This window comes from Triticum aestivum, chromosome 5A (genome assembly GCF_018294505.1).
Source record: "Triticum aestivum cultivar Chinese Spring chromosome 5A, IWGSC CS RefSeq v2.1, whole genome shotgun sequence".
Lineage (NCBI taxonomy): Eukaryota > Viridiplantae > Streptophyta > Magnoliopsida > Poales > Poaceae > Triticum > Triticum aestivum.
Window position 1 is genome coordinate 452140747 of NC_057806.1, and position 9707 is coordinate 452150453.

Here is a 9707-nt window from a genome sequence, read left to right on the forward strand (position 1 = left end):
CGCTTGATAAGATTTTTCAATGATTACATATCTTGACAAGATTTTTGAAGTAGTTCAAAATGGAACAGTCAAAGAAGGAGTTCTTACATGTATTGCAAGGTGTAAAGTTGAGTAAGACTCAAAACACGACCACGGCAGAAAGTAGAAAGAGAATGAAGGTCATTCCCTATGCCTTAGTCATAGGTTCTATAAAGTATGCTATGCTGTGTACCAAACCTATTGTGTACCTTGCCATTAGTTTGGCAAGGGGGTACGATATTGATCCAGGAGTGGATCACTTGACAGCGGTCAAAATTATCCTTAGAATACTAAGGAGATATTTCTCGATTATGGAGGTGATAAAGAGTTACGTCGATGCAAGCTTCTTACACTGATCTAGATGACTCTAAGTCTCGATCTAGATACATATTGAAAGTGGGAGCAATTAGCTAGAGTAGCTCCGTGCAGAGTATTGTAGACATAGAAATTTGCAAAATACATACGGATCTGAATGTTGCAGACCCGTAGATTAAACTTCGTTCACAAATAAAACATGATCACTCTTTGGGTGTTAATCACATAGCGATGTGAACTAGATTATTGACTCTAGTAAACCCTTTGGGTATTAGTAACATGAAGATGTGAACTAATCACATAAAGATGTGAATTATTGGTGTGAAATCACATGACGATGTGAACTAGATTATTGACTCTAGTGCAAGTGGGTGACTGAAGGAAATATGCCCTAGAGGCAATAATAAAGTTGTTATTTATATTTCCTTATATCATGATAAATGTTTATTATTCATGCTAGAATTGTATTAACTGGAAACTTAGTACATGTGTGAATACATAGACAAACAGAGTGTCCCTAGTATGCCTCTACTTGACTAGCTCATTAATCAAAGATGGTTAAGTTTCCTAGCCGTGAACATGTCTTGTCATTTGATGAATGGGATCACATCATTAGAGAATGAGGTGATGGACTAGACCCATCCGTTAGCTTAGCACTATGATCGTTTAGTTTATTGCTATTGCTTTCTTCATGACTTATACATGTTTCTATGACTATGAGATTATGCAACTCCCAAATACGGGAGGAACACTTAGTGTGCTATCAAACGTCACAACGTAACTGGGTGATTATAAAGATGCTCTACAGGTGTCTCCGATGGTGTTTGTTGAGTTGGCATAGATCGAGATTAGGATTTGTCACTCCGATTGTCGGAGAGGTATCTCTGGGCCCTCTCGGTAATGCACATCACTATAAGCCTTGCAAGCAATGTGACTAATGAGTTAGTTGCAGGATGATGCACTACGGAACAACTAAAGAGACTTGCCGGTAACGAGATTGAACTAGGTATGATGGTACCGACGATTGAATCTCGGGCAAGTAACATACCGATGACAAAGGGAACAACATATGTTGTTATGCAGTTTGACCGATAAAGATCTTCGTAGAATATGTAGGAACCAATATGAGCATCCAGGTTCCGTTATTGGTTATTGACCGGAGATGAGTCTCGGTCATGTCTACATAGCTCTCAAACCCGTAGGGTCCGCACTCTTAATGCCCGATGACGATATGTATTGTGAGTTATGTGATTTGATGTACTGAAGGCTGTTTGGAGTCCCGGATGTGCTCACGGACATGGCGAGGAGTCTCGAAATGGTCGAGACGTAGAGATCAATATATTGGAAGGCTATGTTCGGACATCAGAAAGGTTCTGAGTGGTTCAGGTATTTTTCGGAGTACCGGAGAGTTACGGGAATTCGCTGGGGGAAGTATTGGGCCTTCATGGGCCTTAGTGGAAAGGAGAGAAGGGCCACAAGGGGAGGCCGCGCACCCCCCATGGGCTGGTCCGAATTGGACTAGGGAGGGGGCAGCGCCCCCCTCTTTCCTTCTCCCTCTCATTTCCTTCCTTCTTCTCCAACTTGGACTAGGAAAGCGGGAAACCTACTCCTACTAGGAGTAGGAATCCCCCCTTTGGGCGCGCCCCTTGTGGCCGGCCCTCCTCCTCCTCCCCTCCTTTATATACGGGGGAGGGGGCACCCCATAGAAACACAAGTTGATCTCTTAGCCGTGTGCAGTGCCCCCCTCCACAGGTTTCCACCTCGGTCATATTGTCGTAGTGCTTAGGCGAAGCCCTGCATCGGTAACTTCATCATCACCGTCAACACGTCGTCGTGCTGAAGAAACTCTCCCTCGGCCTCAGCTGGATCTAGAGTTCGAGGGACGTCACCGAGCTGAACGTGTGCAGATCGTGGAGGTGTCGTGCGTTCGGTACTTGATCGGTTGGATCGCGAAGACGTTCGACTACATCAACCGCGTTACTCAACGCTTCCGCTTTCGGTTTACAAGGGTACGTAGACACACTCTCCCCGCTCGTTGCTATGCATCTCCTAGATAGATCTTGCGTGATCGTAGGAATTTTTTTGAAATACTGCGTTCCTCAACACACCGCACGATCGAACCCTTCACAGAGCACCTCTTCCCATGGCAAGAAAAATCGATCTAGTTGGCCTAACTAAACCAAAGATTCGAAGAAGAAATATGAGTCTATAAGTAACCATGCATATAAGAGATCAAAAGAAGGATCAAATAATATTCATGGATATAGATATGATCATAAACTTAAAGTTCATCGGATCCCAACAAAACACACCGTAAAAAGAATTACATCAAATAGATCTCCAAGAGACCATTGTATTGAGAATCAAAAGAGAGAGAGAGGAAGCCATCTAGCTACTGCCTACGGACCCATAGGTCTATGATGAACTAATGCATCATCGGAGAGGCACCAATGAGGATGATGAACCTCTCCATGATGGTGTCTAGATTGGATCTGGTGGTTCTGGAACTTGCGACAGCTAGAGTTATTTTTAGTTGACTCCCCTAGGGTTTTTTGGAATATTGGTGTCTTTATAGAGCGAATACGCGGTGCAAGAGGCCACCGAGGTGGGCACAACCCATCAGGGCACGCCTGGGCCCCCAGGCGCACCCAGGTGGGTTGTGCCCCCCTCGGGGCACCCCTCTGGTACTTCTTTGGCCCAAGTTGTTCCTTCTGGTCCATAAAAATTCTCCAAAAAGTTTCGATGCATTTGGACTCCATTTGGTACTCATATTCTGCGAAGTAAAAAACAAGCAAAAAAAAAGCAACTGGAACTCGGCACTATGTCAATAGGTTAGTCTCAAAAAATGATATAAAGTTGCTATAAAATGATTGTAAAACATCCAAGAATGATAATATAACAACATGGAACAAGCAAAAATTATAGATATGTTGGAGACGTATCAATAATCTGATCATAAACTCGCCCCAAAAGGTGATTACATCGAATAGATCTCCAAGAATATCGATGAGAACATTGTATTGAAGATGAAAGAGAGAGAAGAAGCACTCTAGCTACTGGCTATGGACCCGTAGGTCTGTGGTAAACTAATCACACATCATCACGAGGGCCACAAGGTTGATGTAGAGTCCCTCCGTGATTGATTTCCCCTCCGGTAGAGTGCCAAAAAAGGCCTCCAGATGGGATCTATGAGAACGGAAGCTTGGGGTGGCGGAAAAAGTGTTTCGGGTGGCTCTCTATTGGTTTCTTGATTTTAGAGAATTTATAGATGTGGAGTTAGGTCAAACGGAGCGAGGCAGGGCCCACGGGGCACCAGGGTGCGCCTACCCCCATGGGCGCTCCCTGGTGGCTTGTGGGCCACTCCTTTGTCTTTTGGCCCTCTCCCGAAGCTTCTAGGATCTCTTGTGTCAAAAAAATCATGAAAAAGTTTCATAGCATTTGGACTTCATTTGGTATTGATATCCTGGAAAACCTAAAACAGCAACTCGCACTTGGCACTAAGTTAATAAGTAGTCCCAAAAAGATATATAATGACATATAATTGCATATAAAGCATCCAGGATTTATACTATGATAGCATGGAACAATAAAAAATTATAGATACATTGGAGACGTATCAGCCAGTATATGTAAAAAGCGCATACCTACAGTTACAGATGGCAGGCCCAAATGGCACTATCACCGCCTGCGGGAGCCCAGAAAGAGCTTCTGAAGCAGAGGTCACCAACATGGAGCTCGTCGAGGCCGCTTTGGCCTCCACGGAGCTCGAAAGGATTAAGCGAATGTACACCCGTAAAAATTGGAGCTCCTGAAAAATCCAAGGCCAGGTTCAGTCTTCCAGTCGGCTCAAGCATGAAAAAATTCCAAGTACACCCGTAGGACATGAAGAAAACGGTAACAATCAGAGGAGACCTCCCAAGCGAGCAGTAAGCAGAACTGCTTGCCTTCCTCCAAGCAAAATGGGACGTTTTCACATGGAAACCCGCCGAAATGCCGAGTACCAGCCTAAAAGGCCGAGCAATGTCTGAACGCCCGCAAGGACGCACGAACAGTGAAAAAGGCCTTACGTCGTTTCGCCACAAAGAAGCGAATGACTATCGAAGAAGAAATAGCCGGGCTCTTGGCTGACGGGTTCGTTAGAGAGGTCACATATCCAAAGTGGCTAGCTAACCCAGTCATGATGCGCAAAAAGAACATGTCGTGTTGTATGGGCGTCGACTACACCGACCTCAACAAAGTCTGCCCCAAGGACCCATTCCCACTTCAAGAATTGATCAAATCATTGAATCCACCACGGGCTGCGAACGTTTGTGTTTCCTTGATGCATACTCCGGATACCATCATGTACGAATGAAGAAGTCAGATCAAGAGATGACCTCCTTCATCATGCCTTACGGGCCATTCTATTACATCACAATGCCCTTCGGGCTCAAGAACGTCGGGGCAACATACCAACGAACGATGCAGAAGTGTTTCAACAAGCAAATTAGGATAAACACGGAGGTCTACATCGATGACATCGTGGTCAAATCGTGTCAGGGCTCCAGCCTCCTCGCATACCTCCAACAAACCTTCAACAACCTTCGCGGCTTCAGCATGAAGCTCAACTCCAAAAATGTGTCTTCGGGGTCCCCACAGGACAAATTCTAGGATTCATAGTGTTCCAGCGGGGAATTGAAGCAAACCCGGAGAAGATCCAAGAAATAATCAACTTGAAGTCACCAGAGACAGTTCGACACGTGCAGAAGCTCGACGGGTGTGTGGCATCCCTCAACCGATTTATCTCCAGGCTGGGGGGAAAGCACTCCCGCTATACAGGCTCCAGAAAAAAGGAGGCGGGTTCTATTGGAGTGACGAGGCCAAAGAAGCCTTCGCAAATCTCAAAAGGCTACTACAATCAAACACACTTCTCGCCTCCCGGCACAATCTGAACCAATGTTGCTATACATATCAGTGACCACCCAAGTGGTAAGCGTGGTGATCGCGGTGGAAAGGGAGGAGACCGGCAAGACCCAGCGGGTGTAACCCCCGGTGTACTACGTCAGTGAGCTACTAACGCCGTGCAAAACACGGTACCTGCATTGTGAAAAGATAACATACGAAGTATTCATGGCCGCCAGGGAAGCTACGACACTACTTTCAGGCCAACCCAATCACAATGGCGAGTCATGCACCACTCTCCGACGTCATAAAAATAAGGACGAAACAGGCCGCGTGGCTAATTGGGTAATCGAGCTTCTACCATTCGATATCTCCTACAAACCACACTCGGAAGTCAAGTCACAAGCGATCACCTACTTCTTGGCTGAATGGACCGAGGCCTAGCATGTCCCCAACAAGATCAACCTCTAATACTGGACAATATATTTCGATGGATCGATGACATTACATGGACTAGGTGCCAGAGTAGTCCTTGTGTCCCCAAGAGGTAATAAAATGAACTATGTTCTGCAGCTTCACTTCTGGGACTCCAACAACGTTGCCGAGTACGAGGCCCTCCTCCACGGCCTCCACATTGTGGCCTCCACGGGCATACGACACTTCAGCTGTCGAGGCGGCCCCTGATCTCGTGGTACAACAGGTCGCGAGAACTCGAGGGCAAATTCGACGATATTGGGCTGCACCATGTCAAGAGAAGCGACAACATTGCAGCAGACAACCTTGCATGACTGGGCACTTCAAGAGACCCAGTACCTCATGAGACCTTCTTCCTGGAAATATCACGTAAACCGTCCGTGAAGATCCAAGGTTCCTGGAAATGCACAGATGCGCTCTTTCCTAATTTGTCTAGTTACACCCGTTGCAACTAGTATATGCAGTGAACTCGGTCTCAAGCATCGACCGTGGGTGCTTTGATCGCCATAGTCAAATAGCCGTAGACTATTGAGATGTTTTAAGTAGTCGGTGGATGACCTTCGCGCTGACGTCGTGAGCCAAAACCTTGCCCTCGAGGTCATCGACGGCGCCCTTGCCCTCGCTCGCCCAAAACGCCCTCCCTCCGAAGGCGCGTGCCCCAGGTCCAGTTCAACCTCCTCGACCCTAGCCAGTCTACGGTACGGACGCTGTACTACGCCTTGACTTGACCCCGCCGGCCCCGCCCGTTCCGCCGATGGTTCCCACGTTACGCTGGCTGGCGGGCGCCCCCTACACCTACACGGCGGCGGCAGCACCCCCACCCCTACACCTACACGACGACGCCAGCGGGGGCACGGCGCGAAAGACTGGGTGACGTTCCGTTCCCGGACCGGGGCGGGCGCGCAGTACGACTTTTTTTGCGGTTCATTCATGCCATGGACGGCGTCGTGTGGCGTGACGGTGCCGGTCAGCCAGCCAGTCACGGTAATTGGCTGGCTGGCTGGTTGGTTGGGTGCGGCGGAGGGGCTGGTGGTGGGTGGGTGGTGGGGGCGGGGCGGACGGGCGGACGGGCGACTAGTCTGCTTTGGCTTTGGGGGCGTGCCGGCGTGCATGCTCACTGCTGTAGGCGACGCGCCTACGCCTGCTCCTACCCACAGTAGACTTCGGCGCGTCTCTAGATGTGCTACGTATGTACTGTAGTACGGTAGTAGGTGACTACCACTACTATAGCAGTACTCTACACTAGTCTACTATTCCTTCTTTGGTTGACAGAGCTGGCGTGGGTGACGCTATGCTACTCCGAGCACCGCTCCTACGAGAACTAGACGGGGGCGCCCGCTTTGGAGCGTGCGTGCTCAAGACAGACAGGCTGCACGTAGTAAGTACGGAGTAGCTGCGAATTTCCTCGCTGAGAGGTCGATCACATGCACGTAGTGGCGGGCAATTATTGCTCCTCCGAGAGGCTTTCGCCATGCATGGATTCGCAATCAGGGCGTGAGACAAAGGGAAAGCAGCTACACCTAGCGAGAATTCCGACCCTAATTCATCACCGGCACACTCTACTGTACGTGCCACTCCACTCCAGCGGCCCGATCCAGAAACGGCATGCACGGCTTTCTCCGTCCTCGCCAAGCTTCCGCCCGTCTAATCGAGCGCCCGGCCACTTGCTCGCAGCCCTGGATCGAAGCCGGCCACGGGCCGATCAAGTGCACCCTTCGATGGTCCAGATCATACACCTGACTGACTGAATCTCTCGGCCTCCACTAGCTCACTCACCCGGTCGCCCACCGAGAGGGAGAGAGAGGGGGAGGAAAAAGGCAGCGTGGTCTTTTTACACGCTCGCGCAAAATCACATGGCCTTTTTCCTTCTTTGCTCCATGGACCATATGCATCCACCAGCTACCGGTGGCGCCCGCCCGTCCCGCACATGCTGTTGCTCTGGCATTGCCAAGGATATCTGAGTGAGAGGGAGAGGGAGATGCATCTTGTTCCTCCCTCCCAAAGACCAAAAGTATCGGGTACGAAGCAGAAGGAAACGTGGATGCTGCAGTGCCACTAGCCGTCTATCTATCTGTCTGTCTATCTATCCTCTGCGTGCGACTGCGCGGGCAGCTACGGTGGAAATTGCACGCAGCGATGTGTGCTTTCAGATTCTTTTCTTCTTTCGCGAATTGACTGCTGAATATTTTGAGATGCTGCTGCTACTGCAGAGATCCTGGCAGATCGTCCAGAGCTCGAGCAGAACGGCACACACGACGTAGAGTTGAGACGGAGGGAACAAAAGTAGACAGGTAGATTCAATGTAATTTTGAACTGCATTCGTCATTTCGTCATTCCGGCCTGCATCCATGGCCTATCCTCGGAGCAAACCACCACGTACACAATAAGAACTTCATCTGCATTGCCCAGAAAATACTAACACCGCAGTCAGAGAGAGAGAGAGCGCTCTGCCACAGTGATTAATTCCGTTGTTATCTTGGTCTTATTGGCTCGGGTCTGAAGAGGAGCACCCAATCAAGTGCAATGTGAAGATGCGCGCGCCGTTCCAATCTCGTTCGTGCTTGCCTTGTCGTTTAAGAAATTTTGGCGTCGTGGAGGGGGCACGGCACGGCATGGACCATGCAAGATGCAGCATGCATGCATGCAGCCACGCCGCTGGCCGCTCGATGGCCGGGAGCGCCGTCTTTGTCACAGCCAGGCGACAAGTAAGTACGTACGTGCAGTACGTTGGGCTATCAAAACCTCGGCACACACAGCTTTCCGGCGCGTGTGGCTCATCGTGGCCATACGTGCTCTGCGTCGCCCAAGTAACATGATGAGGTCGCTGCTTGCTCAATCATTTCTCTTCTTCTTCCGAACAAGATAATTCAGCAATGGACGAACAGGCCAAGCCACGCCCTGCAGCGCAGACGAAACCTCCCCAATCCAATCCAATCTACGAGCAGCCTGGCGGATTTGACGGGATAGATAGACGTATGCGCACAGCGCCATCCAGCGGGACCAGTTCAACCGGGGAGTGCGTTCCCGTTGTAGATAAGCTCGGCCGGGACGTGTCCCAGCGAACGAATTATTGCCAGTAGGTGAGCAGCGTTTCCCCAGACGAAATCATCATCTGATTCTGATCAAACCCAAAGCCAAAGCGCTCTCGTGTCATCGGGGTAAAGAAAAGGAAATTTGCCCAAAAGCCAAAAGGGAGCGGAGAATTCGACCACGGTAGCCGCCGCGGGTGAAGTTTTCGGGGAAAAGGGAGGGATGAATCGTCGCAGCGGTGGCACGGTCTTTCTTGCTGGGGTAAAAAAGAAAGAAAAGTGATCCTCCGCCGCCGTGCCGTAGGCTCTGTGTCGGGCGCGGCGAGTAGACCGGTGACCGCGCCGCCGCCAAGGACAGCGGCTCACGAGACCGGTTTTGCCTCGCGCGGGTTTCAGATTCGATTCGATTCGAACGCTGCGGGTGCACTGCACTTTTGAACGATCCAGCCAACGTGCCAATGTGGTAGAGACATTCTTTAGTAGTGCAGGTTAGAAAATGCAGGGATCTGGCCCCACTGTAACGTGACGGTTTACTTTCCACGAGCAATGCCGGCCCGTGGGCTGGGCTGGGCTGGGCTGGGCTGGGGTGACACGAATGAATTGACAAGGCGAGCTCGTGCGATTCCCTCGCGCCTGCCCGCGCTTTCCAGATCATCTTGGGAGCCTGGAGCGACGACACGGGCATGATCCCCGATCTGTTGGTTCTGTCTTTCGCTTTCTCGTCTTTGATCCCTTTTGGCTTGGATTTGTCCATGTCTGGCTCGCTTTACGAATTTATGGCTGGCCGGTGACCGATCGAACATCGAACGCAGGGCTGTTGCCTGCAAAACGAACGTGTGTCCTTTACCATTTTTTTGGGGTCCAACTACGAATGCTTACCTGGATGCTGGATGGCTGCGATCCCACAGAGTAAACTGGTTTTGATGGATGACATCAATTGTTTGTGTATGTGTAGTGGTGGCCAATTAACTTCTTTTTTGAGGGGGTAGT